The 15,394-nt window shown below is 36.4% G+C and overlaps 1 protein-coding gene across 9 annotated transcripts in view; it reads left to right on the top strand.

Annotated features, from left to right (window-relative positions):
• Positions 1-15,394, top strand: part of Ufd4 (ubiquitin fusion-degradation 4-like) — an 831,523-nt gene that overhangs the window by 626,706 nt on the left and 189,423 nt on the right. The gene's annotated exons all lie outside the window — the stretch shown is intronic.

Genomic DNA, 15,394 nt, shown 5'->3' with positions numbered 1-15,394 from the left:
AACTTCTTTTGATGTTTCATTAGGGTTAGAGAGACTTTTGAGAATCCACTTTTGCATAGCACACTTCAGGAAAACAGAGTAGCACCCTAAATGATGTTTCATTTAAAGCTCCATTTTCACTACGACTTTTTATCCAAAATTTATAGAGCAATAAATTGTTTTCATATTTATTAACATCTGAGGAAAGATCTCTCAACATATCTTCTTATTCATTCCATTCATAGAGAGAGAGAGTATTTGTTGTATAATCAAAGTTCAATCGATTCAGAATCCACAAAACAGTCTTTTTGGTCCTCCTTGAAAGAAAATAGTCAACAAATGTAAACTTCAACATTTTCAAGTGGTTGATCATGATCAGTTTTACTTGGTTAAGAATTATAATCGTCATTTCTCTCTTATGCCTGATTTATTCAGTTCATTAGAGAATGAACATTTTAAAAGCAGGTTATTTTCAGTTCTTTGGATCCAAAGTTAAGATATTTTTTTACCCCTTTTGTCCTTCTATTTTATAACTATCAGATATTGTGTTATGTGTTTCCTGAAGTTATTTTGTTCCAGTCTATGTTCTGGAAGCATTGCACAAAATCACAATTTTTGTTTAGTAGGATAATTGCCCTCTCTCAACTTACAGTGTTTTTAATATTTGGCTTAAAAACCAGCAAATTTTCAAATGTATAATGTTATATAATCATATTTTATGAGAAGAGCCCATTTCATCACATAATATTGCAAACAATCTTTAATTAAGAGATGCGGACTTGTTAAAATTCACTGTTTTAGCAGCTGTTGTTACCACCTAATTCAGATCCTTTTCTTCATGCTTACATTGTAATCAGAATACATTATTTAAATTATGGAAACAACTGCCGTGTTGGAGTAAAACTTTAGTTTAATATAAACCAAAATAAATACTCGACATTTCAACTTTCACATTAAGGTCATCATCTGGAGTATACACACACACACATATTATTGCGACGTTTCTTATAATATTTATCTCTCTACTTATTTGTTATAATACGTTTGTACTCTAATCGTTTAGATTAACTTCTGTTGTTTTAGATCTTTCCTTTATCCTACCAGCTATGCCATTTATGTTGAGACCTTTTCTTATCTTGTTTGCCTTTTCTTTACTTAATTAGTTATTTACCCTTTATCTACCCTTTCTTAACTAATTCAACATCCTATCTTTCTTAAATTCAAAACTCGTCTAACACTGTACCTTACTTATACACATTTATCCCTTTTAATTTAAACTCTACAATCAAATATTCTCACCTTCAGTGCTTTGCAGTCCTATTGGCCTCTCTATGTCCTAAACAAACAATCTGAAGAAATTCACCCTATAAGTATTAACACATTTATATTTATACTGCGACAGTTAATACCTATATAGAAAGGATTCTTGTTCAGGGTGACTCCTTTAGAGAGTTAATGATTATTTGATCAAGCATAAATTTATCTCTCCCTTCTTATCCTTTTCTTTCTTACAGTCACGGCTTACTTATTGCATTAGTATTCATGGGTTTATCCCACTTGGTTCGTTGTTATTTTTATGAGCAGTGGTTTCGAATTCATATAATATAGGCAGATCAGGCAAGTACATGAATGAAACAATTTAATTAGTTTCTTATAATATTTATCTCTCTACTTATTTGTTATAATACGTTTGTACTCTAATCGTTTAGATTAACTTCTGTTGTTTCAGATCTTTCCTTTATCCTACCAGCTATGCCATTTATGTTGAGACCTTTTCTTATCTTGTTTGCCTTTTCTTTACTTAATTAGTTATTTACCCTTTATCTACCCTTTCTTAACTAATTCAACATCCTATCTTTCTTAAATTCAAAACTCGTCTAACACTGTACCTTACTTATACACATTTATCCCTTATAATTTAAACTCTACAATCAAATATTCTCACCTTCAGTGCTTTGCAGTCCTATTGGCCTCTCTATGTCCTAAACAAACAATCTGAAGAAATTCACCCTATAAGTATTAACACATTTATATTTATACTGCGACAGTTAATACCTATATAGAAAGGATTCTTGTTCAGGGTGACTCCTTTAGAGAGTTAATGATTATTTGATCAAGCATAAATTTATCTCTCCCTTCTTATCCTTTTCTTTCTTACAGTCGCGGCTTACTTATTGCATTAGTATTCATGGGTTTATCCCACTTGGTTCGTTGTTATTTTTATGAGCAGTGGTTTCGAATTCATATAATATAGGCAGATCAGGCAAGTACATGAATGAAACAATTTAATTAGCTTTAAGGTGATACACTATAATACATTTCAAAACAGGATGATATGGTTGCACTCAACTCAGATCAAAAGCTCTAATTAACTTGTACTTATCACACATACTAAATCTTAATAACCTTAAATACAATCATAAAATACAATTCATAGATTATCATGAAGCCATTCGGATACACGTGGCTATCAGTGAACACATCAGCACAATTACACTTTTAGTTTAACATGATCTTGTATCTATTCAGCCTCTTGGGCAAACAATTCTTAACACTGTCTCGGACACGTATCTAGTTGTAGGCTACTCTTACAGTTTTTTAAGTTCAGTCCAATTTAAACGTTCACATGGGAAATTCACTCTCTTCTTACAACTGGAATTAGTATTTCAAAAATCTACATTACCATTTCTGTCCTTGAACTCTTAAAACTTGTTCCCGCCTTGTCTAATCATCAAGGCCTTCAAATGTAATCACTTTGGAGGATATCTTCTGTAGATCTGTGCGAGTAGAATCTCCGAGGGAAACATGGGAGGTGGCACGGTAACGTCGCCTTGAATGGACGGCTCAATTTAGTCCATCGTACGACAACATCACAGCTATCCTAGAACACGGACATAGCTTGGCCCAATACGAATGCTACGACGGATGAACTGAGTGCCCTCCGCTACTGGGCTAGGGACTTCCCTCCTACGACGAGCAGGACCACTCCGAGAGATCAGGAATCCAGAAAAAAAAGTTCTCAAATCTTCGTGCAAGGCCTTTTTGTTTCATTTTCTCCTCTCATTAAATCTCGATATTTGCACGCGCAAATATCGAGTGTGGCAACAGCCATCTTTGCCACACGAAGTAACTGGAACATAGTACGTGGACAAAGATGGCTATAATGTTGGGCAGAAATTTGTTCTGTAGGAGAAGAATGGTGTCACTGATTGGGACATTTGTGAAAAGAGCAGAAACGTCAAAACTGACTAATAAATCCTTTTGCCAAGTGTTATGTTTTTAATTTTGTTCAGAAAGTGTTGTGTGTTCTTTATATAGGAGGGTGATGACCTACCAACTTCTTGAGTGTTGACGCTAATTTCTTGGCTAGGTGATAATTAGGGCTGTCTATTCCCTCAATTATCGGCTAAAGCGAGATGTTATGTTTGTGCACCTTGGGAACACCATATGTTCTGGGAGAATGGGCGTAATAGAGTATCAGTTTTTATAACAGTGTCTGACAGCTACGAAGTGACAGACTTAAGTTATTTCACTTTTTTTTTTTCTTTATCCTGTTCGTCTCTGATAACAGCACCTGTCGACTTGTGAACTAAACCCAACGAATAGAAGTTAAGGAAGATTGTAGATCTGAGGGAAATGGTTCATTTAAGGCTGTCTCGTGTGAGATAGAGACTAATTGGACAAAATATATTGTTGGTTGCTGCTGTGGACCTGGGGATCCATAAGAAGATGTGGATGCATGCATCAGCAGATTAGCACAATGAATGCAGACCAAGCAAATATCATGGGAGACTTCATCTATGGGAATATAGATTGGAAGGAAGAATGGGCACATGGCGAAATGGAAATGGAATTTATATAGTTACTAAGGGATACTTACCAGAAACAGCACCTGATGGAAGGGACGGGAGTTTGAGTGTTGGATCTGGTAATAGCATCATAAGATCAATCTATAACTATTCTATATATTGGGGAAAGTTACCATATACTATTGTCTTGGGAAATTGCTCAACATGTGTAATTTTCAGTCAAGAAAAGGTTTATGTGAAACTACAAAGCTGGCGATTATGACAAACTTAGGAGGCAACTTGGAGCAGTGCTATGGCATAAGAAGCTACATGGAGTGAAGGTCATTAGGGCATGTGAAGCAGTTGGGGATTGTTTGAGCAAGGCAGTATTGACTGCATACTCAAGGGCAGGAGGATAAACCGAGCAGGGATTAAGTAGATGAGTAGTAACATAAAACATGAGGTATATAAAAAAAAAAAAAAAAAGCATTGTGGAAGGAATATAAACAAAAAATGGTGATCGGCATGCTCATGAGAAATATAAAGAAGCGGAAAATTACCAACCAATCAGCATCTCAGGAGTTGTGGTGTCAAAGTATTAGAGATGTAGATTATGAGAATACAGAAATGGGATGCTATGTGTGGGGTGTAACATGGTTTTGTGAAAGATAGGTCACACCTCAGTAACTTACTCAGCTTTTACAATACAGTGACAGCTGAGTTTGATAAAGGTAATGGTTTACAGTGATACTGCTGGGCTTTTCAAAGGATATTGACAGGATCCCACATGGAATTCTATTTAACAAATTGCAGCACATGGTGATGGATACCAAGTTGGTGAAGTGGATAAGAGGGTTGATGAATAGATAATAACAGTACTTTAATCAGGAATAGAACCCAGTAGATGTCCTGTGATTATTGGCATGCCGCAGGGATCTGTTCTTGGACCACTGCTGCTTAATTTGTACACTAACAACATATCAAATGATCTGAGAGAATCTATTCAGTTATTTGCAATTATGTAAAGTTGGGTAGAGCAATAGTTAATAAAAAATTTTCCAAAATGATTTAAATAGACCGGCAGCATGGGCTAAGGAGAATGAATGTTGGTTTAATTGGTAAAGAGTTAAAATTATGAATTTTGGGGTGAAAGATTATCAGCTATGTACCATGTTGACAGAACTGTACTCCCGGAAATTGATAGAGCCAGTTTTGGGAGTGTTAGTGGGTAGGGAGTTGTTTAGAAGGCATATTGCAAAGGGGCTAAAACAGTTCATTGGATTACTTGGTTACTGAAGAGCATCCTGATGAGGAGATAATCAGGTTATATCTCTTTATAGGACCTTGGTAAGACCCCATCTTGATTACTGTGCACAGGTCTTGGTAATGAGGGTGGCGGCAATCCAGAGGCAAGTGATCAAGATGGTGGCAGTCCATGGAATGTATCTTATGAGAATATGTTGAGGATTTTTTTACAGAAATTGGTTGACAGGTGGAAAAGGGGTGATATGATTAAGACATACAAATTACTGAATGATTTTTACAGAATTAATACTTTTTTCAGAACAGGTCTGGTGGTGTGAGAACAATAGGCCATCCTTGGAAATTGAGCACGATTGTGGTTAGCTAGGGTGTGAGGGCTAGATTTTTTATTTGGCAAATGGTGAATGAGTGGAATAGGTTGCCAGAGTGTGTTGAAGTGTCTGACTGTAAATGAATTCAAAACAAAGTATTGTAGATATTCTGCAAATATTGGATAGTGCTTGGCATAATGTTTAGGGCTGCTTCCCTCAATGGGGCTACAGACCCCATGGAGTTGCTGATATAATCAGCAACTCCATGGGATCTGTAGCCCCGTAATAAGAATAATAATATCTATATTTAAATTCGGCTGATCTGGAAAATGCACATAAGGTGCCAAGAGAAATGTTATCCAAATTACTGCAGCTGTATGGTATAAATATGATATTATATTGATCTATACATAGTCTATGTTTGAGTTGGAAGTCAACAGTTAGTATTTAAGTAGGGTCAGAAAATGATATGATGCAAAATCAGTTGTGAGACAAGGGTGTACATTATCTCCACTGTTATTTGTTAGCTGTTTGTATCGCTTTATTAAAGAAAGTTGTATGAAACCTGATATGAAAATTGGAGAAGTTAATAATAATAAATTTAGTTTAATCCTTTATTCAAGTGTGAGCAAACAAAGTTTGTGCCTGAAAGTATCTTCAGGACTGGGGTAAGGTGATACAACACCAGAGAACTCCTTGCAAAGGTGGAGCAAGCTAGCAACACTCCTATCTCAGTAATCCTATCTCCCATAATGCAAAACACATCTCCTTGCGGATATGTCTAATTTTATGCATTAAGGGAAGGGCCACAACCCAGACTAGTTTCGACCTTGATTGAGGTCTCTTCAGTGGGAGCTAGGCCCAAGTGAAGATACCAGGCAGAAGCATTAGCAGGTCATCTCTACCTATAGGAGTTACCAAATGGTGTGCCACCCTTTTTTAATAACATTAGACATATCCACAAGGAGATGTGTTTTGCATTATGGGAGATACTGAGATAGGAGTGTTGGTAGCTTGTTCCACCTTTGCAAGGAGTGCCCTGGTGTTGTATTACCTTACCCCAGTCCTAAAGATACTTTCAGGCACAAACTTTGTTTGCTCACACTTGGATAAAGGATTAAACTAAATTTATTATACTCTAACTAAGTGAAAAATAAACTTTGGAGAAGTTAATGTTAGCTCTTTACTTTATATACTTGATGTATTATATAAATAAAGCAGTAAAATTCTTCACAATTCCATGACTAAACTGAATTACTTCTGTAATAAATTCGATAAACTGTGCACAGATCTTGTCACCTTTTTTTCTTCTTAATTAGGGTGGCAACAATTTAGAGGCAGAGTGATCAAGGTGGTGGCAGGTCTATGAAATGCACTATATGAGAATATGTTGAGGATTTGAGTGTTACAGAAATTGTTTGACAGGTGGAAAAGGGTCACAGAGACAAAGAATGTAAAAATATGCATAAGCAGTGAAAATCTGAACTACATCCTGAATGGAGAACCTAATGAACAAGTAAAACATTTCAGTTATTTAGGCACAATTTTTGGTGAGGATGGCAAATTAAATATGGAAATTAACAACAGAATTAGCAAAGCTGTTATGATCTTAAGTCAGCTGAATAAATTTATATGGAATAAGAGACAAATTAGTGAGAACACTAATATAACTATATGCAGGACAGTTGTTCAAACCAATTTTAATGCATTTATTTGAGACCTGGGTTGGAATTAAAATACTTATCAAAGACTGGAGACTACAGATATGTTCTGAGAAAGATTTGGGGAGTTATTGAGGTATTACTCCCTCAATGAGAAAATGAGGTATTAGCAAAGAACTTGACATTGCTAACATTCAGGAATGTTCTAATCTCAGGTGTATAGTTGCTTAAACAGAATGGTAGAGTGAACCTTAGCAAACTAAGTGGTTTTTGTTAGGATAGCAGAAGAAAAAGATCTAAAGGTAAACCAAGATCTAAGTGGATTGTTACCACCTAGATCTTGTCCTTAGTAGTGATTATGCCTTAGGGAACAGAAATATAAGATCTGATTATATTGGAGTCGTGAAATTATTTTCTTTTCACTTTCAGATTTACGAGGGTGGTCTGAAAAGTTCTCGACCATAGATGGCAGCACTATCAGCAAGATTTTTTTTTCTAAGATGGTACATCTTATTTAACATCCATGTGAAATTGCAAGTCATTCTATCAAATTTTTTTTATACAGCTGTCTGAAGCAAAAGTGTTGTCTGTATCCCTTGAAATGGATAAAATTGAGTATCGCATGGTTATAAAATTCTTTGTAAAAGAAGGTTTGATGCCAAAAGAAATTCATAAAAGTTTATAGGCACTCTTCCCCTTTGTTTTCAACAATTAAGAAATGGGCTGCCGAGTTTAAACGTGGCCGTACCAGCCTTGAAGATGATCCACGTGAAGGACGTCCAAAAAGTGTAACAGCACCAGAAATCATTGATCAAGTGCACGATATGGTATTGGATGACTGGCGAGTCAAAGTGCGTGAAATTGCTGAGACTATAGGCATTTCAAAAGAATATGTAGGGTATATTTTGCATGAAGAATTGCAAATGGAAAAGCTTTGCTGAAGATGGGTGCCGCACTTGCTCACAGCAGATCAAAAACTAACTTGCATGAAAATCTCTGATCAGTACTTAGAGCATTTTAACAAGAATAAAACTGATTTTGTGCATTGATTTATTACTATGGATGAGACTTGGATTCATTATTACACACCAGAATCCCAACAGTCAAAACAGTGGGCAAAAGCCGGTTGTTCAGCACCAAAGAAGACAAAGTCGGTTCCATCATTAGGAAAGGTCATGGCATCGGGGTTTTGAGATGCTAAAGGCATTTTGTTTAGTAATTATCTTGCAAAGGATAAAACGAGAACCAGAGAATATTATGGTTTGAAACTAAGATTAGGACAAAGGATAATCCCAGTTGAAACAAAGTCAAAATTCTTAGAACTCATATTCAACCAAGATGAAATTTGATATATTTGTCTCATGTATTGTTAGTTGTGGGATAAGATTAGTGCTGGAGAATGATGAAGATCCAGACATCCTAGACCCCCCCCACCCCTCCACCCAAGTGCATACTAATGATGTTCTTTGCTCTTTTATTGAGCAGTAACATGTTCACTGCCAACTACGAGTATACTCGTAGTTGGTATAGGAGCGTCACAAGCCAACTACGAATATACTTGTATGTCGACTCGTACTGACCTTGAAGAAGTGAAAGTGCGTGGCGTGGTAACAAACTATGCCCAACGAGCATTGCAGTGAACTATGAGCCTTACAAGCCAACTACGAATATACTCGTATGTCGATTCATACTGAACTCGAAGAAGTGAAATTGCTTGCCGTGCGGTACCAAACTATGCCTGAGGAGCGTGACAGCAAACTGAGCCTTACAAGCCAACTACAAATATACTTGTATAGTGACTCATACTGACCTTGAAGAAGTGAAATTGCTTGGCATGTGGTAACAAACTGTATGCAAGGAGCATGGCAGCGAACGTGTTAATGAGATAAAGACTTGGTTATGGGTCTCATGTTTATGCTTCTGCCAGATGGTATTGTGTTTTGGATTTATGACCAAAGCAGCCAAGACTATTAGGTCAGTGCTTCTATTATACCAGTAAGTTGTCTATCTACTTATTGTCAGTATGACTGTTTTGCAAGATGATCAAACCCAAGTTTCTGGGGGGAATTCTTCTGTCAGAAATAGTACACTTTGCTGGATATAACTCATTGACAATCAGGTATTTGTTACTTCATCAGCAACTCTCTTTATTATATGACATAAAATCTCTACTAAACCTTTTCATGTGACCATATATTTTTTCCCAAAGGGGGAAACTTGTATGGTACTTGTCAGACCCATACATACATTAATTTTCTTGGTGATAAAAGCATTAGTACAAGTAGGCATTTGGGTAGACAATACTACATGGATATCATTAATAGGCCACCATAGTACATCTGTATTCCATTGTGCAGATAATTAAAAATTCTGTCTCTTCCTCTGTTTACTAGCAGCTCTTCTGCAGATGTCTTTGCAGACAACATAATATCTCATCAGATTCTGCCAGAATATACCAGTTTAATGCTGAGCTGCATGCAGTAGAGTTTCACTGTATGCAGCTCACATTAAGGTACATAAAATTGAAATGGTCAACATTGCCTTTTTCATATTGATTAACAAGCCATCTACAGGCACTAAGAATTCTGGTATAGGAACAACAACATGAAACACACTCTTGGATTTATAATTTCCTTTGTTTGATACTAAGCCATGTTAGTATTTAGGGACTAGGTTTCACAGTAGGGACTGTAGCTACATTTTGTTCTTTAAAAAAGGTACAAGATGATTTATCTGCAGTATGTGTAGGCTCGTTATAGGCAGATTTTGAGGAAAAAAATATTATTCAGAAGAATATGAGAAGCACCACATCAGCATGATTGGTGTTACCAAAATAGAGAGACAGAAATGAGAACTCCTAAATAACCCCAAGATGTATATATTCATAAATTAAAGATGCCAAGAAATTATATTTAATTCTTTATCCAAGGGTAAGCAAACAAAGTTTTTGCTTGAAGTAACTTCACAGGGATGCCGTGAAGTTACTTCAAGTGAAATCTTTATTTGCTTACACTTGGATAAAGGATTAAAACAAGAATAAAATTTCTTGGCATCTTTAATTTATAGTATAACCAAGTGAAAAAAACTTGCAAAATGTATATATTCAGTCAATAATGACCAGGGAAAGGAAGGAGTAACTATAGTATTTATTAATAAAGACAAAGATAATATTCTTGATTTATTCAAGTCAGTTTTAAGTAGAGCAATGTGAACACATTTTGAAATGGGTTGTACAATGAAACCTAAATTGGAATTTGACAAAGTCTCTGCTACTTTTCCAGAAAAAAAAAATGAATGCTGGTCATTCACAATTCTCATCTCTTCCGATGAGAATAAGTAGTTTCTTTCTAAAATAAACGCACTGCATCCCAGGATCCAGTCACCTCAGAAAAAGAAGATGATAATCAAATTGCTTTCTTGGATCTATTAATATTAATTCTTTGTCAACAGTATGACAGGCTAAAATTTTCAGTTTTTCAGTGAAGACTCAGATATAGGCCATTATATCCATGCAGAATCACATCATCATCCTAGTCAATAAACTAGGACTATTAAATTATTAAATCACTTAAGGAATCGAACAACATAGATACGAATATAAATTAAATTACACTTGAATAAATATTTCTGATATTTCAGCAATGTCACGTTGCCATCTTCAAAAAGAACTTACAAAAAAAAGGCACGTGCACGTAGGCACTACAACACAGTAACTGAGAATGAAGAGATGAAGCTATTGTTCTCCTAAAAGTCCTGATGGTGCCCTCTAGCAGGCTAAGTAGGTGTTCTGTTCGGCTGTTGGGCTGAAGGTCTGCTGATGTAAGCCTCCCAAATTTGGGGACAGTCGCATACATCCAAATTTGTTGAGGTTTGGAGAGTTTCTTAGGGCTGAGGCTGATTCCATAAATAGTCTTTCGAATTTGTATTTGCTACGGTGTATTACTGTAGCTTTCTTCTACCGTATTCTGTGTCATGTATCCAGAACATGGTCTGCAAGACCAGAATGGCTGTACTTGTGAAAACGGATGTAGTCCTTATGTTCAGAAATTCTGATATTTGCTGTCCTACCTGTTTGGCCAAAGTAAGACAGTTTACAGCTGCAAGGGACCTGATATACACCAGGTAGGTCTAGGGGGAGTGGTTGGTCTTTAGTGGAGCGGATAAGGGATGCCAATTTTCTGTAAGGCCTGTAACAGGAGGTGAGGTCATGTTTTTTTAAGATTTTGGTAATTTTTTCCGAGGTGCCTTGAATGTAGGGAATGGTGATGGTTTTAGAGTAATCCTTGTTGTGGAGAGGGGGGCTGTGGTTTGTAGGTTTTAATATTTTTTGGATTGGGGGGGGGGGGTAGCCATTGGCTGAGAAAGTGTTGAGGATGTGATTTAGTTTAGTGTTTAGGGCCATGTCATTAGAACAGATAAGTTTAGCCCTGTTGTATACCACGCCGGCTACGGGTTGCTTCGCGAACAAATCACTGCCACACGGTTTCTCTTAGCGGACATTAACGAAGCTATTCATGCCTTCGCAGAAGAGCTTACTTGTATATTAAATCACAAGCTTAGCTGAATTCTACATGACGTCTCGTGTACCGCAGCAGACAAAGAATTTGAAAAAATACGAAGCCGACAAAAAATTCGAAAAATTAAAAAAGAACTCCACCTTCAATCCAAAATTTCCTACCAACACCCTAATCAACCTTTCTTCAGTCACCCTGAAGCCTGAAGCACTCAACGTGCTTTTACGTGGCCACAACTTTACCATTGCTCCCAAAAAAATACCTAGTGAGGATATTATGATCAAGATCGAACACGGAATCTGCCACCTTCCACATCAAATCACCAATAGTGTAAGACTGGATGTAGCTTGTGTCCTCTCCAAAGCAAGACCACCAAAAACCAACATATCCAACAAGGAATATAAGGCTCTGCAGGAAATGAAGATTAATAAAGAATTAGTTATCACGAAAGCGGATAAGGGAAATGCAACTGTAGTACTTAACCAAAAGGACTACACAGGTAAACTTAATGCTCTTCTATTAGATTGGGCTACTTACCTCCCTATCGAATACAATCCCACCAACTCACAAATTAGAAAACTTCACAGGCTCCTTAAGAAAGTCACTTCTTGGCCTGTAGCAGTTACCAACAGATTAAAGCCATTTAACTCTATACCTCCACCTGTATTTATGGACTCCCAAAAATACAGAAAGAAAATGTGCCATTACATTCCATAGTGCATGGCATTGATTCCCCCACATACAAATTAGCTAAACATTTGGCCAGAGAGCTCACACACTATACTGGCAACACACCATCACACATAAAAAAACTCAGCCCCACTTCAAAGCCAGCACAGAAAATCTTACACTCCAACATACTGACATAATGGTCAGCTTTGACGTCTCTTCGTTATTCACAAATATCCCACTCAAGGAAACTTTAGAGCTAATCCAAGCTAAATTTTCTCCCGATATCTCAGCCCTATTTCAGTTCACAATGAACTCTGCCTCTGCCCCACAAAAACCAACCATATGGCTTTGCTACGTTGATGATGTGTTCGCTATTTGTCCACATGGCTCTAACACACTCCTCTCCTTCTTAACACACTTAAACGACCAACATCCCAGAATTAAGTTCACCCTGGAAAATGAGGAAAACAACAGCCTCCCTTTCTTAGACACACACTAGTCACCCGCCAGCCTGATGGAACCTTGGTTTTCTCAGCTTATAGAAAACTCACCCATACAGGCAGATACATTCACCCCCCCCCCCCCCTTCACAACAATATGGATTGGTGAAAACACTATACAACAGGGCTAAACTAATCTGTTCTAACGACATGGCCCTAAACACTGAACTAAATCACATCCTCAACAATTTCTCAGCCAATGGCTACCCCCCCAATCCAAAAAATATTAAAACCTACAAACCACAGCCCCCCTCTCCACAACAAGGATTACTCTAAATCCATCACCATTCCCTACATCCGAGGCACTTTGGAAAAAATTACCAAAATCTTAAAAAAACATGACCTGACCTCCTGTTACAGGCCATACAGAAAATTGGCATCCCTTATCTGCTCCACTAAACACCAACCACTTCCCCTAGACCTACCTGGTGTATACCATCCCTTGCAGCTGTAAACTGTCTTACTTTGGCGAAACAGGCAGGACTACGAATATCAGAATTTCTGAACATAAGGCCTACATCCGTTTTCACAAGTACAGCCATTCTGGCCTTGCAGACCATGCTCTGGATACACGCCACAGAATACGGTGGAAGAAAGCTACAGTAATACACCATAGCAAATACAAATTCGAAAGACTATTTTTGGAATCAGCCTCAGCCCTAAGAAACTCTCCAAACCTCAACAAATTTGGATGTATGCGACTGTCCCCAAATTTGGGAGGCTTACATCAGCAGACCTTCAGCCCAGTGGCCAAGAACACCTACTTAGCCTGCTAGAGGTCCCATCAGGACTTTTAGGAGAACAATAGCTTCATCTCTTCATTCTCAGTTACTGTGTTGTAGTGCCTACATGCACGTGCCTTTTTGTAAGTTCCTTTTGAAAATGGTAATGTATCATTGCCGAAATAGCGGAAATATTTATTAAAGTGTAATTTAATTTATATTCGGATCTACGTTGTTCAATTCCTTAAGTGGTTTAATAATGCATAATCAACATATAAGTGTGTCAGTAGGACTATTAAAGCTCTAATATGTTGTGCCCATTCCTTCTGTTCTTTGAATGAACTTTACAAAAAGAATTATAAGATGTTAAGTTAGCTTTCTTATCAAATGATTGGTGATTTCTTCATTAAAAACAAAGCATTTAGCAGTTATCATATTGCTGCCTCTTCTCATGTTCCTCTCCCTTATGTGAGAGGAAATTCTGAATGTATAGAAAAAATAGCTGCTGAAGATCTTGTTGTCTTTCATCCTGTCAGAAAAATCTTTACTTTTCTTGCATTTCCAAAAGACAAGCTTCTCCTCATGATTTTCTGAGTGATTACCAGATTCCTTGTCCTTGTGGCTTATGATATTATGGACAAATACGTAAGATCTGCTTTATTTATCATAAAGAACATGTCTTACATCAAATATAATGAGCCAGATCAGTCTAGACTTGCTGAATATGCCATCTCCACCAAGCATGATGTTCACCGAAATAAGACAAGAATCTTTCAAAAAAGCTGATTCCTTATAGAATGTCTTTATAGTGAAACATGTGAAATGTTGCTCTATTACTTTAACCTAAATTGATCTGATGGTTTACATGTATCTTCTTTATGGGGGATAGTACTTTTAAAATTAGCTGATATTTCCTAACTTTTAATTATATATATAATTACATTGTTTTTTAAGATAATAAAATGTGGACTTTTTTGTTATTTTGCACTAAGATGGCACTTTTTCAAATTTTTTTGTTTAATTACTGTTCCATTTTTGTACTGAAGGTGCTGGTTAAAACACAGGAGACAATTTTACTGATAAACATTTCCCACCTGAGTTTTATTCCTAATGCATTTTCTCCAGTTGTGTTTACAATGCACCCATAAAAAAAATTTATCTCATTATCTAATGGAAACACTGGATATATATACACGTTTATGTTATAGTGTACTGTTTATTCAACCTTCAAAACAACAATCTTTCACCTTATAATTAAGATTTATTTCATGACACTTCCAAGGAGTCTAAGGACTCATTATGGGACTTAGCTCTACCCAACTACACATACTGACATTGATACTATCAATGCCATCTATCACTACTACCAATAGTATTTTTGTCTGTAAATTCTCTCTCAAAAACTCTCTTTTCAAGTAACTGACCATCTCATGCCGACCATCTTCTGGTATAGCACCATAGCACCATGTAAGTAATAATACTTTGATTATCGGAACAACAAATTGCCTTCCTGATGTGGTTGGATAAATGGTAGATTACTGCATATACGTATTAACAAAATCCTTAAATACATGAAACTGAAAACCTCCTTGACTGAGGCATTTATTGAGTTTGCTGTTCTTTGGAGTACTCCATACTATAATTATGAATTATCTCTTTAATGAATTCATTTTTAGTAAACAGCCCTTTTCCACTATTACTCATGCTCTGTTTGGAATCAAATTCACTATTTCTAGCCAAAGGAATCATTGCTATAGAATGGTATACAAAAGTGCTCCTAGTTGGGAGAATTTTATAAATCGTTCCATCTCTCTCTCTCTCTCTCTGATATATAGATTTTTTATATATATGCTGCTCTAATCAGTTATTGTTTATATAGCTACTATGTTAAAGAAGGGAAAATGTTTCCTTCAAATTAATACTTTTTTTTATTATTAACAGTAATCTGAATCATATTAAATAATATATAGTATAAACATGAATT

Source organism: Typopeltis vanoorti, chromosome 10 (genome assembly GCF_054136105.1).
Source record: "Typopeltis vanoorti isolate ZY-2024b chromosome 10, IOZ_Tvanoo_1.0, whole genome shotgun sequence".
Lineage (NCBI taxonomy): Eukaryota > Metazoa > Arthropoda > Arachnida > Uropygi > Thelyphonidae > Typopeltis > Typopeltis vanoorti.
The sequence above is the reverse complement of the archived record's forward strand: the minus strand, read 5'-3'. Positions and strand labels throughout refer to the sequence as shown.